Source organism: Hemitrygon akajei, chromosome 4, assembly GCF_048418815.1.
Source record: "Hemitrygon akajei chromosome 4, sHemAka1.3, whole genome shotgun sequence".
NCBI classification, from domain to species: Eukaryota; Metazoa; Chordata; class Chondrichthyes; order Myliobatiformes; family Dasyatidae; genus Hemitrygon; species Hemitrygon akajei.
Genome location: NC_133127.1, coordinates 3,553,757 through 3,569,378, shown reverse-complemented (window position 1 = coordinate 3,569,378; position 15,622 = coordinate 3,553,757).

Here is a 15,622-nt window from a genome sequence, read left to right as displayed (position 1 = left end):
CCTCCTAGCCGCACGCCACCCCAGCTTGGACATACCACACTGTTCCATCATCACTGAGTCAGAATACTGGAGCTCCCTCACTGATAGCACTGTGAGTGTACCCCACACCTCAGAGGCTGCAGCTTACCACCTCCTTCTGCTGGTTAGCTAAGGACAGGTAATCAAATGCTGGCCTAGTCGGTGACTCCCAGGTCCTGCAGAATGGGGTAATCCCTCCTCCCCCCTCACTCTCAGTTGGTCACTGCGACCAGAACTCTGTGCCAAAGCCCTGTGATCCGTGGTAAGGTGCTTGATCTCTGCCTTACTTTGACACCAAGGAATCATGTCGCGATCGGCAATGCCAAAGTCCCGTTCTGATAAGAGCCGGGCTGCATTTGTTCCTGCCCCCACTCCTGTGGCTGCCCTGGTGGAGCTCGTGCCCAGCCGCTTCACAGAGAATGACTGGCAGGCTATGGTGGTAGTCGAAGATGGCGAGAACAGTGTGATGAACATCATCGAGGACATCATCAGCCAAACTCTGGACCAGTGCTTCAGAATTTACATTGAGAATCAGGTAAAGATGGAGTGGATGGGCTTGGCATGGGTCCATTGGTGCCTGTATATCAGATGGTGTTGCATCCAGTTAGAATGCTCTCTATGTAGAAATTTATCAGAGTCTATGGTGACATACCAAATCTGGAGTCCTGGAGTCTCCCAGCCTCCCGGACGGCCATATCTGCACCCGGTATGTTGAGCTGTAGCTCCTAAAGCACCGTGTTAGGGAACTGGAGATGCAGCTCGATGACCTTCACCTGGTCAGGGAGAGTGAGGAGGTGATAGAGAGGAGTTACAGGCAGGTGGTCACACCGGGGCCACAGGAGACAGAGAAGTGGGTCACAGTCAGGAGGGGGAAGGGGAAGAGTCAGGTACTAGAGAGTACCCCTGTGACTGTACCCCTTGACAATAAGTACTCCTGTTTGAGTACTGTTGGGGGTGGACAGCCTACCTGGGGGAAGCGACAGTGGCCGTGCCTCTGGCAGAGTCCAGCCCTGTGGCTCAAAAGGGTAGGGAAGGGAAGAGGAAGGCAGTAGTGATACAGGGCTCTGTAGTTAGGGGGTCAGACAGGCGATTCTGTGGACGCAGGAAAGTAACTTGGTTGGTAGTTTGCCCAGGTGCCAGGGTCCGGGATGTTTCTGATCGCATCCAAGATATCCTGCGGTGGGAGGGAGAACACCCAGAGGTCGTGGTACATATTGGTACCAATGACATGGGTAGGAAAAGGTAAGAGGTCCTGAAAAAAGACTACAGGGAGTTAGGAAGGAAGTTGAAAAGCAGGACTGCAAAAGGAACAATATCGGGATTACTGCCTGTGCCACATGACAGTGAGTATAGGAATAGAATGAGGTGGAGGATAAATGTGTGGCTGAGGGATTGGAGCAGGGGGCAGGGATTCAGATTTCTGGATCATTGAGACCCCTTTCAGGGCAGGTGTGACCTGTACAAACAGGACGGGTTGCACTTGCTCAAGCTACTGGAGTGACTTTAAGCTAGAATTGTTGTGGGGTGGGAACCGAACTGAAGAGACTGGAGAAGAGGAGGTTGGCTCACAAATAGAGAAAGCTTGTAGACAGTGCGAGAGGGAGGATAGGCAGGTGATAGAGAAGGGACGCACTCAGACCAAAGATGATGTGTCTATTTTAACGCAAGGAGTGTTGTGAACAAAGCAGATGAGCTTCGAGCGTGGATCAGCACTTGGAGCTATGATGTGGTGGCCATTACAGAGACTTGGATGGCTCAGGGACAGGAATGGTTACTTCAAGTGCCGGGTTTTAGATGTTTCAGAAAGGACAGGGAGGGAGGCAAAAGAGGTGGGGGAGTGAGATAGTGTCACGACTGCAGAAAAGGTGGATGCCATGGAGGGATTGTCTACAGAGTCTCTGTGGGTGGAAGTTAGGAACAGGAAATGGTCAATAACTTTACTGGGTGTGTTTTATGGGCCACCCAATAATGGGCTATCGAGGAGCAGATAGGGAAACAGATCCTGGAAAGGTGTAATAATAACAGGGTTGTTGTGATGGGAGATTTTAATTTCCCAAATTTTGAATGACATCTCCCTAGAATGAGAGGTTTAGATTGGGTGGAGTTTGTTAGGAGTGTTCAGGAAGGTTTCTTGACATGTAGATATGCCTACAATATCTACAATATGTAGATAAGTCTACAAAAGGAGAGGCTGTACTTGATCTGGTATTGGGAAATGAACCTGGTCAGGTGTCAGATACCTCAGTGGGAGAGCATTTTGGAGATAGTGATCATAATTCTGTCTCCTTTACAATAGCATTGGAGAGAGATAGGAACAGACAAGTTAGAAAACCTTTAATTGGAGTAAGGGGAATTATGAGGCTATCAGGCAGGAAATTGGAAGCTTAAATTGGAAACATGTTCTCAGGGAAAATTACGGAAGAAATATGGCAAAGGTTCAGGGGATATTTGTGTGAAGTTCTGTGTAGGTATGTTGCAATGAGACAGGGAAGTTATGGCAGGGTACAGGAACTGTGGTGTACAAAGGCTGTAATAAATCTAGTCAAGAAGAAAAGAAAACCTTACAAAAGGTTCAGAGAGCTAGGTAATGATAGAGATCTAGAAGATTATAAGGCTAACAGGAAGGAACTTAAGAAGGAAATTAGGAGAGCCAGAAGGGGCCATGAGAAGCCCTTGGCGGGCAGGATTAAGGAAAACCCCAGGGCATTCTACAAGTAAGTGAAGAGCAAGAGAATAAAATGTGAAAGAATAGGACCTATCAAGTGTGACAGTGGGAAAGTGTGTTTGGAACCGGAGGAAATAGCAGAGGTAATTAATGAATACTTTACTTCAGTATTCACTATAGAAAAGGCTGTTCATCAGTGGAACAAGTTTAGGGGATTATCTACGCAACTCGTAATTAATTGACGCTCACAGTTTATTGTCTCTGTACAAACAACAATGTAAGTACGTTGACCCTGGGCCAACAGCTTAGAACGTGAATTCCACTGTTCCCTCTGTACCAGTGCTCACTTTTCCCATTGATTACACTGAAATGGGGGATCTCCACTGGCCAGATGATCGATCCTTTCTTCGCCCATGGGGGTTCTTCCTTGTGATGGTGGGTCTCGAGAGATTTATCGCTGATAGCACACTCGAAATTTCCACTTTCATACTCATTCCTTACCAATTAAAATATTTCAGTCCAGTGTCATTGGCTGTAGGTCATCCGATTGATCTTTTTGAACACCTTTTTATTGGATCTGCTCCAGACCAGCATCCATTTATAGACCTCTTCCCAGCAAGTGACAGTTGGTAATTTATGGTTGTTTGTTCTCTTCAGTAACCAGATCTGCCACCAAGCCCAACATTCACAAACCTGCATGTTATGTTATTATCAGACACCTCAAAAATAGCTTCTTATTTGGAAATGATCTTCAGTCCAGCAGATTACCTGGAACATCATTGTGTCTACTTTAAAACACAGAGAGGAAAGCAACTCCATCTCACAAAATGGAGGATGTAAAACAAAATGGCAGCCTCCATCTCCAAGCACATGGCAGGAACAAAGACAATTATCTGTCTGCTTCCACTACCCTTGACTCACTTGAGTTCAATGTTTTCTTCCATATTTTAAATCCACCATGGCCATCTCTAATCTAGATGGCTTTTAAATGTTGGTAATATGGCTACCTCAACTACGATTCCTGACAGCTCATCCCACCCTTTGCATGAAGAAGCTGCCCTTGATGTTCCTATTGAATCTCTCTCCTTGATCTTAAAGCTGTGTTGATTTGTTTTTAGCATCCCCTCCCTGGGAAAAAGACTGTCTTTTCACCTATCTGTGATGCTCATGATCTCATGTAGCTCCATCAGGTCACCCGTAATCGCTTATGTTCCAGGGAATCAAGTCTCTCTCCTTGTAACTCGGGCCCCCAAGTCCAGCTACATCCCACTCCTTACTCTGAATTTATGTCCTCCAGTTTGGAACCTTTGCCTATCCTCTATATCCTCATGATTTTGTACACCTCTGTCATGTCAAAAAGAAAGCTTTTGGCACACTAGCCTTCATAAATCAAAGTACTGTGTACGGGAGTTGGGATGTTATGTTAAAATTGTATAAGATGTTGCTGAGACCTAAATTGGAGTTGAAAATTTACAAAGATGTTGCTGGGTCTGGAGGACCTGAGTTATAAGGAAATATTGACTAGGTTAGCACTTTATTCTTTGGAGATTGAGAGGAGATTTGATTGGGGTATACAAGATTATTAGCAGTGTAGATAGTGTAAATGCAAGCAGGCTTTTTCTACTGAGGTTAGGTGGCACTACAACTAGAGGTCATGGGTTAAGGGTGAAAGGTGAGAAGTTTAAGGGGACAACGAGGGGAAAACTTCACTCAGAGGGTCATGGGTGTGTGGAATGAGCTGCCAGTAGAAGTGGTGGATGCGATGTTGAAGAGAGGTTTGGATATGTACATGGATGGTAGGGCTATGGTACCAGTGCAAGTTGATGGGAGTCAGCGGTTTAAATGGTCCGACATGAATGGCTTCTTTCTGTGCTACACTTTTCTATAATTCCATGTCCCCCTCAGACTCTGGCGCTCCAAAGAAAAGAAATCTGTCCCTATCCATTCTGTCCTCTGGCAGCTTGTGAACACAGAAGAGTGCAGCATAGGAACGGGTCCTTGTGCTGCCCACAATGCCAAACTGACTCAACCCATCTACGTGTATGTGACCCATGTCTTTCCATTCATGTGCCTGTCTAGGTGTCTCAAAAACTACCATTCTGTGTAATTCCACGATTACTCCAGGAAGTATGTCTCAGACATCCATCACTGTGTGCAATAAAAAACTAATTCAAATCTCTCCATTTTCACTTTAAACCTGGATGTTAACATCTCTAAAGATCTCTTCTGAGTTCAACATATTAATGCAATTAAGAAGAAGGCACACCAGTGGCTATATTTCATTAGGAGTCTGAGGAGATTTGCTATAGAAACATAGAAAACCTACAGCAAAATACAGACACTTCAGCACACAAAGTTCTGCCGAACATGTCCCTACCTTAGAAAATACTAGGCTTACATATAGCCCTCTATTTTTGATCTCTGTCAATGCTGTCTGACCCCGTGACTCTGTCAGTAATAAAGGTCTCTCTCCATGTTGTCTGACCCCGTGACTCTGTCAGTAATAAAGGTCTCTCTCCATGCTGTCTGTTGACCCCGTGACTGTCAGTAATAAAGGTCTCTCTCCATGCTGTCTGACTCCGTAACTGTCAGTAATAAAGGTCTCTCTCCATGCTGTCTGACCCTGTGACTCTGTCAGTAATAAAGTCTCTCTCCATGCTGTCTGACCCCGTGACTGTCAGTAATAAAGGTCTCTCTCCATGCTGTCTGACCCTGTGACTCTGTCAGTAATAAAGGTCTCTCTCCATGCTGTCTGACCCCGTGACTGTCAGTAATAAAGGTCTCTCTCCATGCTGTCTGACTCCGTGACTCTGTCAGTAATAAAGGTCTCTCTCCATGCTGTCTGACCCTGTGACTCTGTCAGTAATAAAGTCTCTCTCCATGCAGTCTGACCCTGTCACTGTCAGTAATAAAGGTCTCTCTCCATGCTGTCTGACCCCGTGACTCTGTCAGTAATAAAGGTCTCTCTCCATGTTGTCTGACCCCGTGACTGTCAGTAATAAAGGTCCTCTCTCCATGTTGTCTGACCCTGTGACTTGTCAGTAATAAAGGTCTCTCTCCATGTTGTCTGACCCTGTGACTGTCAGTAATAAAGGTCTCTCTCATGTTGTCTGACTCCGTGACTCTGTCAGTAATAAAGGTCTCTCTCCATGTTGTCTGACCCTGTGACTGTCAGTAATAAAGGTCTCTCTCCATGCTGTCTGACTCCGTGACTCTGTCAGTAATAAAGGTCTCTCTCCATGTTGTCTGACCCTGTGACTGTCAGTAATAAAGGTCTCTCTCCATGTTGTCTGACCCTGTGACTCTGTCAGTAATAAAGTCTCTCTCCATGCTGTCTGACCCTGTCACTGTCAGTAATAAAGGTCTCTCTCCATGTTGTCTGACCCTGTGACTCTGTCAGTAATAAAGTCTCTCTCCATGCTGTCTGACCCTGTCACTGTCAGTAATAAAGGTCTCTCTCCATGTTGTCTGACCCTGTGACTCTGTCAGTAATAAAGGTCTCTCTCCATGCTGTCTGACTCCGTGACTCTGTCAGTAATAAAGGTCTCTCTCCATGCTGTCTGACCCTGTGACTCTGTCAGTAATAAAGTCTCTCTCCATGCTGTCTGACCCTGTCACTGTCAGTAATAAAGGTCTCTCTCCATGCTGTCTGACCCCGTGACTCTGTCAGTAATAAAGGTCTCTCTCCATGTTGTCTGACCCCGTGACTGTCAGTAATAAAGGTCTCTCTCCATGTTGTCTGACCCTGTGACTGTCAGTAATAAAGGTCTCTCTCCATGTTGTCTGACTCCGTGACTCTGTCAGTAATAAAGGTCTCTCTCCATGTTGTCTGACCCTGTGATTGTCAGTAATAAAGGTCTCTCTCCATGCTGTCTGACTCCGTGACTCTGTCAGTAATAAAGGTCTCTCTCCATGTTGTCTGACCCTGTGACTGTCAGTAATAAAGGTCTCTCTCCATGTTGTCTGACCCTGTGACTCTGTCAGTAATAAAGTCTCTCTCCATGCTGTCTGACCCTGTCAACTGTCAGTAATAAAGGTCTCTCTCCATGTTGTCTGACCCTGTGACTCTGTCAGTAATAAAGTCTCTCTCCATGCTGTCTGACCCTGTCACTGTCAGTAATAAAGGTCTCTCTCCATGTTGTCTGACCCTGTGACTCTGTCAGTAATAAAGGTCTCTCTCCATGCTGTCTGACCCAGTGACTCTGTCAGTAATAAAGGTCTCCCTCCATGCTGTCTGACCCTGTGACTCTGTCAGTAATAAAGTCTCTCTCCATGCTGTCTGACCTGTCACTGTCAGTAATAAAGGTCTCTCTCCATGTTGTCTGACCCTGTGACTCTGTCAGTAATAAAGGTCTCTCTCCATGCTGTCTGACCCCGTGACTCTGTCAGTAATAAAGGTCTCTCTCCATGCTGTCTGACCCCGTGACTGTCAGTAATAAAGGTCTCTCTCCATGTTGTCTGACCCTGTGACTGTCAGTAATAAAGGTCTCTCTCCATGTTGTCTGACCCCGTGACTGTCAGTAATAAAGGTCTCTCTCCATGCTGTCTGACCCTGTCACTGTCAGTAATAAAGGTCTCTCTCCATGGCTGTCTGACCCTGTGACTCTGTCAGTAATAAAGGTCTCTCTCCATGCTGTCTGACCCTGTGACTGTCAGTAATAAAGGTCTCTCTCCATGCTGTCTGACCCTGTGACTGTCAGTAATAAAGGTCTCTCTCCATGCTGTCTGAACCCTGTGACTCTGTCAGTAATAAAGGTCTCTCTCCATGTTGTCTGACCCTGTGACTGTCAGTAATAAAGGTCTCTCTCCATGTTGTCTGATCCTGTGGACTGTCAGTAATAAAGGTCTCTCTCCATGCTGTCCTGACCCCGTGACTGTCAGTAATAAAGGTCTCTCTCCATGCTGTCTGACCCCGTGACTGTCAGTAATAAAGGTCTCTCTCCATGCTGTCTGACGCCGTGACTGTCAGTAATAAAGGTCTCTCTCCATGCTGTCTGACCCCGTGACCGTCAGTAATAAAGGTCTCTCTCCATGTTGTCTGACCCCAGTGACTCTGTCAGTAATAAAGGTCTCTCTCCATGTTGTCTGACCCCGTGACTCTGTCAGTAATAAAGGTCTCTCTCCATGCTGTCTGACCCCGTGACCGTCAGTAATAAAGGTCTCTCTCCATGTTGTCTGACCCCGTGACTCTGTCAGTAATAAAGGTCTCTCTCCATGTTGTCTGACCCCGTGACTCTGTCAGTATAAAGGTCTCTCTCCATGCTGTCTGACCCTGTGACTGTCAGTAATAAAGGTCTCTCTCCATGCTGTCTGACCCTGTGACTGTCAGTAATAAAGGTCTCTCTCCATGCTGTCTGACCCTGTGACTGTCAGTAATAAAGGTCTCTCTCCATGCTGTCTGACCCCGTGACTGTCAGTAATAAAGGTCTCTCTCCATGTTGTCTGACCCTGTGACTGTCAGTAATAAAGGTCTCTCTCCATGCTGTCTGACCCCGTGACTGTCAGTAATAAAGGTCTCTCTCCATGTTGTCTGACCCCATGACTCTGTCAGTAATAAAGGTCTCTCTCCATGCTGTCTGACCCACCGTGACTGTCAGTAATAAAGGTCTCTCTCCATGTTGTCTGACCCTGTGACTGTCAGTAATAAAGGTCTCTCTCCATGCTGTCTGACCACCGTGACTGTCAGTAATAAAGGTCTCTCTCCATGTTGTCTGACCCTGTGACTGTCAGTGATAAAGGTCTCTCTCCATGCTGTCTGACCCCGTGACTGTCAGTAATAAAGGTCTCTCTCCATGCTGTCTGACCCCGTGACTGTCAGTAATAAAGGTCTCTCTCCATGCTGTCTGACCCCGTGACTGTCAGTAATAAAGGTCTCTCTCCATGTTGTCTGACCCCGTGACTGTCAGTAATAAAGGTCTCTCTCCATGCTGTCTGACCCCGTGACTGTCAGTAATAAAGGTCTCTCTCCATGCTGTCTGACCCCGTGACTGTCAGTAATAAAGGTCTCTCTCCATGTTGTCTGACCCCGTGACTGTCAGTAATAAAGGTCTCTCTCCATGCTGTCTGACCCTGTCACTGTCAGTAATAAAGGTCTCTCTCCATGCTGTCTGACCCTGTGACTGTCAGTAATAAAGGTCTCTCTCCATGTTGTCTGACCCTGTGACTCTGTCAGTAATAAAGGTCTCTCTCCATGCTGTCTGACCCTGTGACTCTGTCAGTAATAAAGGTCTCTCTCCATGCTGTCTGACCCTGTGACTGTCAGTAATAAAGGTCTCTCTCCATGTTGTCTGACCCCGTGACTGTCAGTAATAAAGGTCTCTCTCCATGCTGTCTGACCTGTCACTGTCAGTAATAAAGGTCTTTCTCCATGCTGTCTGACCCTGTCACTGTCAGTAATAAAGGTCTTTCTCCATGCTGTCTGACCCTGTGACTGTCAGTAGTAAAGGTCTCTCTCCATGCTGTCTGACCCTGTGAACTCTGTCAGTAATAAAGGTCTCTCTCCATGCTGTCTGACCCTGTGACTGTCAGTAATAAAGGTCTCTCTCCATGCTGTGTGACCCCGTGGACTCTGTCAGTAATAAAGGTCTCTCTCCATGGTGTCTGACCCTGTGACTGTCAGTAATAAAGGTCTCTCTCCATGTTGTCTGACCCTGTCAACTGTCAGTAATAAAGGTCTCTCTCCATGCTGTGTGACCCCGTGACTCTGTTCAGTAATAAAGGTCTCTCTCCATGGTGTCTGACCCTGTGACTGTCAGTAATAAAGGTCTCTCTCCATGTTGTCTGACCCTGTGACTGTCAGTAATAAAGGTCTCTCTCCATGCTGTCTGACCCCGTGACTGTCAGTAATAAAGGTCTCTCTCCATGCTGTCTGACCCCCGTGACTGTCAGTAATAAAGGGTCTCTCTCCATGCTGTCTGACCCTGTCACTGTCAGTAGTAAAGGTCTCTCTCCATGCTGTCTGACCCTGTGACTCTGTCAGTAATAAAGGTCTCTCTCCATGTTGTCTGACCCTGTGACTGTCAGTAATAAAGGTCTCTCTCCATGCTGTCTGACCCCGTGACTGTCAGTAATAAAGGTCCTCTCTCCATGCTGTCTGACCACGTGACTGTCAGTAATAAAGGTCTCTCTCCATGCTGTCTGACCCTGTGACTGTCAGTAATAAAGGTCTCTCTCCATGCTGTCTGACCCTGTGACTGTCAGTAATAAAGGTCTCTCTCCATGCTGTCTGACCCTGTGACTGTCAGTAGTAAAGGTCTCTCTCCATGCTGTCTGACCCTGTGACTCTGTCAGTAATAAAGGTCTCTCTCCCATGCTGTCTGACCCCGTGACTGTCAGTAATAAAGGTCTCTCTCCATGCTGTCTGACCCTGTGACTGTCAGTAATAAAGGTCTCTCTCCATGCTGTCTGACCCTGTGACTGTCAGTAATAAAGGTCTCTCTCCATGCTGTCTGACCCTGTGACTGTCAGTAATAAAGGTCTCTCTCCATGCTGTCTGACCCTGTGACTGTCAGTAATAAAGGTCTCTCTCCATGCTGTCTGAACCCTGTCACTGTCAGTAATAAAGGTCTCTCTCCATGCTGTCTGACCCCGTGACTCTGTCAGTAATAAAGGTCTCTCTCCATGTTGTCTGACCCTGTGACTGTCAGTAATAAAGATCTCTCTCCATGCTGTCTGACCCCGTGACTGTCAGTGTGAGCGGGTGGGGCCCATACAGTCCACGTGAGGGGGTGGGGTCTCTATGGTCCGCATGAGGGGGTGGGGTCTGAACGGTCCACGTGAGGGGGTGAGGCCCATACAGTCCACGTGAGGGGGTGGGGCCCATACAGTCCATTGTGAGGGGGTGGGGTCCCTATGGTTCACGAGATGGGGTGGGGTCCGGATGGTCCGCGTGAAGGGGCGAGGTCCAAACTGTCAGCGTGAGGGTGTGCGTCCCTTACTGTCCGCGTGAGCGGGTGGGGCCCCTACAGTCTGCGTGAGGTGGTGGAGCCCCTACAGTCTGTATGAGGGGATGGGGTCCGAGCTGCGAGCAGGCTGTGAGAGGCGGGGTGTGAAACGGTTTGTGTGAGGGGGGTGGGTCTGGTGCACAAATTGTCCCATTTATTGACTGAACAACTAATCCCTTGTGCCAACTGGCAAAATAACCTGTGTGGAATCTTCCTTGATCACAATGGTATACACATGAAGCTATCTGATGCCCGTTTTGTTGTACCAAAGTTCTAAGTAAATTTATTATCAATGTATATGTACATCACCATATACTATCTTGAAATTCATTTTCATGCAGGCATTGTACAGGAGGGTACAATAAAATCCACATAAAAACCTTTACATAAAGGTCTAACAAACAACCAATGTTCAAAAGAAGTCAAACCTGCACAAAATGACCAAAGGATGCTGAGAACATGAATTGGCATGAGTTGCTATGAGTTTAGATGGAGGTTAACTAACACAATCCCTCTGTCTACAAAGAATGAATGAACACTAAATGTTAGAACCCCAAAGCCCCCCAAGCTCCTCCCCCCCACGCGTAAGCAGCTGCAAAGTGACGATCACTCCACTCCCACTCCCTCTCCCACCAACGAGCACCCGAGCATGCAGCAAAGTGACGATCACCCCCTCTCCCACTCCCCTCTCCCCTCTCCCTCTCCCTCTCCCTCTCCCACTCCTCTCCCCTCTCCCACCAACGAGCACCCGAGCATGCAGCAAAGTGATGATCACCCCCCTCTCCCTCTCCCACCCCCCACCAACGAGCACCCGAGCATGCAGCAAAGTGACGATCACCCCTCTCCCTCTCCCTCTCCCTCTCCCACCCCCACCAACGAGCACCCGAGCATGCAGCAAAGTGACGATCACCCCCTCTCCCTCTTGCTCTCCCACTCCATCTCCCTCCTCCCTCTCCCTCTCCCTCTCCCTCTCCCACTCCCCCTCCCTCTCCCTCTCCCACCAACGAGCACCTGAGCATGCAGCAAAGTGATGATCACCCCCTCTCCTCTCCCTCTCCCACTCCCCTCTCCCTCTTCCACCCCCCACCAATGAGCACCCGAGCATGCAGCAAAGTAACGATCACCCCCATCTCCCTCTCCACCCCCCACCAACGAGCACCCGAGCATGCAGCAAAGTAACGATCACCCCCTCTCCCTCTCCCTCTCCCACCCCCACCAACGAGCACACGAGCATGCAGCAAAGTGACGATCACCCCCTCTCCCTCTCCCTCTCCCACTCCATCTCCCTCTCCCTCTCCCTCTCCCTCTCCCTCTCCCACTCCCCCTCCCTCTCCCCTCTCCCACCAACGAGCACCCGAGCATGCAGCAAAGTGATGATCACCCCCACTCTCCCTCTCCCTCTCCCTCTCCCTCTCCCTCTTCCACCCCCACCAACGAGTACCCGAGCATGCAGCAAAGTGACAATCACCCTCTCCCTCTCCCTCTCCCACTCCCAACTCCCTCCCACCACCCCCACCAACGAGCACCGAGCATGCAGCAAAGTGACGATCACCCCCTCTCCCTCTCCCTCTCCCCACTCCCTCTCCCTCTCCCTCTCCCTCACCCACTCCCTCTCCCTCTCCCTCTCCCACCCCCACCAACGAGCACCCGAGCATGCAGCAAAGTGACGATCACCCCCCTCTCCCTCTCCCTCTCCCTCTCCCACTCCCTCCCACCCCCACCAACGAGCACCCGAGCATGCAGCAAAGTGACGATCACCCCCCTCTCCCTCACCCACTCCCTCTCCCTCTCCCTCACCCACCCCCACCAACGAGCACCCGAGCATGCAGCAAAGTGACGATCACCCCCCCTCTCCCTCTCCCTCTCCCTCTCCCCACTCCCTCCCCACCCCCCCACCAACGAGCACCCGAGCATGCAGCAAAGTGACGATCACCCCCTCTCCCTCTCCCTCTCCCACTCCCTCTCCCTCTCCCTCTCCCTCACCCCACTCCCTCTCCCTCTCCCTCTCCCACCCCACCAACGAGCACGCCGAGCATGCAGCAAAGTGACGATCACCCCCCTCTCCCTCTCCCTCTCCATCTCCCTCTCCCTCTCCCTCTCCCACTCCCACTCCCTCTCCCTCTCCCTCTCCATCTCCCTCTCCCTCTCCCACTCCCCTCTCCCTCTCCCTCTCCCACCAACGAGCACCCGAGCATGCAGCAAAGTGATGATCACCCCTCTCCCACTCCCTCTCCCACTCCCTCTCCCTCTCCCTCTCCCTCTCCCACTCCCTCTCCCTCTCCCTCTCCCACCCCCACCAACGAGCACCCCGAGCATGCAGCAAAGTGACGATCACCCCCTCTCCCTCTCCCTCTCCCTCTCCCTCTCCATCTTCCACCCCCACCAACGAGTACCCGAGCATGCAGCAAAGTGATGATCACCCCTCTCCCACTCCCTCCCTCTCCCACTCCCTCTCCCTCTCCCTCTCCCTCTCCCACTCCCTCTCCCTCTCCCTCTCCCACCCCCACCAACGAGTACCCGAGCATGCAGCAAAGTGATGATCACCCCTCTCCACTCCCTCTCACTCTCCCTCTCCCACTCCCTCTCCCCTCTCCCTCTTCCACCACCCCACCAACGAGTACCCGAGCATGCAGCAAAGTGATGATCACCCCTCTCCCACTCCCTCTCCCACTCCCTCTCCCTCTCCCTCTACCCACTCCCTCTCCCTCTCCCTCTCCCACCCCCACCAACGAGCACCCGAGCATGCAGCAAAGTGACGATCACCCCCTCTCCCTCTCCCTCTCCATCTCCCCTCTCCCTCTCCATATCCCTCTCCCTCTCCATATCCCTCTCCCTCTCCCACTCCCTCTCCCTCTCCCTCTCCCACCAACGAGCACCCGAGCATGCAAAGTGATGATCACCCCTCTCCCACTCCCTCTCCCACTCCCTCTCCCTCTCCCTCTCCCTCTCTCCACTCCCTCTCCCACTCCCTCTCCCTCTCCCTCTCCCACCCCCACCAACGAGCACCCGAGCATGGCAGCAAAGTGACGATCACCCCCCCTCTCCCTCTCCCTCTCCATCTCCCTCTCCCTCTCCCTCTCCCACTCCCACTCCCTATCCCTCTCCCTCTCCATCTCCATCTCCCTCTCCCTCTCCCACTCTCCCTCTCCCACTCCCTCTCCCACCAACGAGCACCCGAGCATGCAGCAAAGTGATGATCCCCTCTCCCCACCTCCCTCTCCCACTCCCTCTCCCCTCTCCCTCTCCCTCTCCCTCTCCCACCCACCCCCCACCAACGAGCACCCGAGCATGCAGCAAAGTGACGATCACCCCCTCTCACTCTCCCTCTCCCTCTCCCTCTCCCTCTTCCACCCACACCAACGAGTACCGAGCATGCAGCAAAGTGATGATCACCCCTCTCCCACTCCCTCTCTCCCTCTACTTCTCCCTCTCCCACTCACTCCCTCTCCCCTCTCCCACCCCCACCAACGAGTACCCCGAGCATGCAGCAAAGTGATGATCACCCCTCTCCCACTCCCCTCTCACTCTCCCTCTCCCTCTCCCCACTCCCTCTCCCCTCTCCCTCTTCCACCCCCACCAACGAGTACCCGAGCATGCAGCAAAGTGATGATCACCCCTCTCCCACTCCCTCTCCCACTCCCTCTCCCTCTCCCTCTCCCACTCCCTCTCCCTCTCCCTCTCCCACCTCCACCAACGAGCACCCGAGCAGCAGCAAAGTGACGATCACCCCCTCTCCCCTCTCCCACTCCCTCTCCCCTCTCCCTCTCTCCCTCTCCATCTCCCTCTCCCTCTCCCTCTCCCTCTCCCTCTCCCAACTCCCTCTCCCTCTCCCTCTCCCTCTTCCCACTCCCTCTCCCTCTCCCTCTCCCACCCCCACCAACGAGCACCCGAGCATGCAGCAAAGTGATGATCACCCTCTCCTCCTCACCCTCTCCCTCTCCCACTCCTCTCCCTCTCCCTCTCCACCCCACCAACGAGCACCCGAGCATGCAGCAAAGTGATGATCACCGCTCTCCCACTCACTCTCACTCTCCCTCTCCCTCTCCCACTCCCTCTCCCTCTCCCCTCTTCCACCCCCACCAACGAGTACCCGAGCATGCAGCAAAGTGATGATCCACCCCTCTCACACTCCCTCTCCACTCCCTCTCCCTCTCCCACTCCCTCTCCCACTCCCTCTCCCTCTCCCTCTCCCACCCACCACCAACGAGCACCCCGAGCATGCAGCAAAGTGACGATCACCCCCTCTCCACTCCTCTCCCTCTCCACTCCCTCTCCCTCTCCCTCTCCCACTCCACTCCCTCTCCCTCTCCTATCCCTCTCCTCTCTCCCACTCCCCTCTCCCTCCTCCCACCAACGAGCACCCGAGCATGCAGCAAAGTGACTGATCACCCCTCTCCCTCTCCCTCCCACTCCCTCTCCCTCTCCCTCTCCCTCTCCCACTCCCCCTCTCCCTCTCCCTCTCCCACCCCCACCACGACGAGCACCGAGATGCAGCAAAGTGATGATCACCCCTCTCCCACTCCCTCTCCCACTCCCTCTCCCTCTCCCTCTCCCTCTCCCACCCCCACCAACGAGCACCCGAGCATGCAGCAAAGTGACGATCACCCCCCTCTCCCTCTCCCTCTCCCCTCTCCCACTACCTCTCCCTCTCCCCTCTCCCACCCCCACCAACGAGCACCCGAGCATGCCGCAAAGTGACGATCACCCCCTCTCCCTCTCCCTCTCCCTCTCCCTTCTTCCCACCCCCCACCAACGAGTACCCGAGCATGCAGCAAAGTGACGATCACCCCCTCTCCCTCTCTCCCTCTCCACTCCCTCTCCCTCTCCCTCTCCCTCTCCCACTCCCTCTCCCTCTCCCACTCCCCTCTCCCACTCCCTCTCCCTCTCCCACCCCCCTCTCCCTCTCCCACCAACGAGCACCCGAGCATGCAGCAAAGTGACGATCACCCCCACTCCCACTCCCTCTCCCTCTCCCTCTCCCTTCCCTCTCCCACTC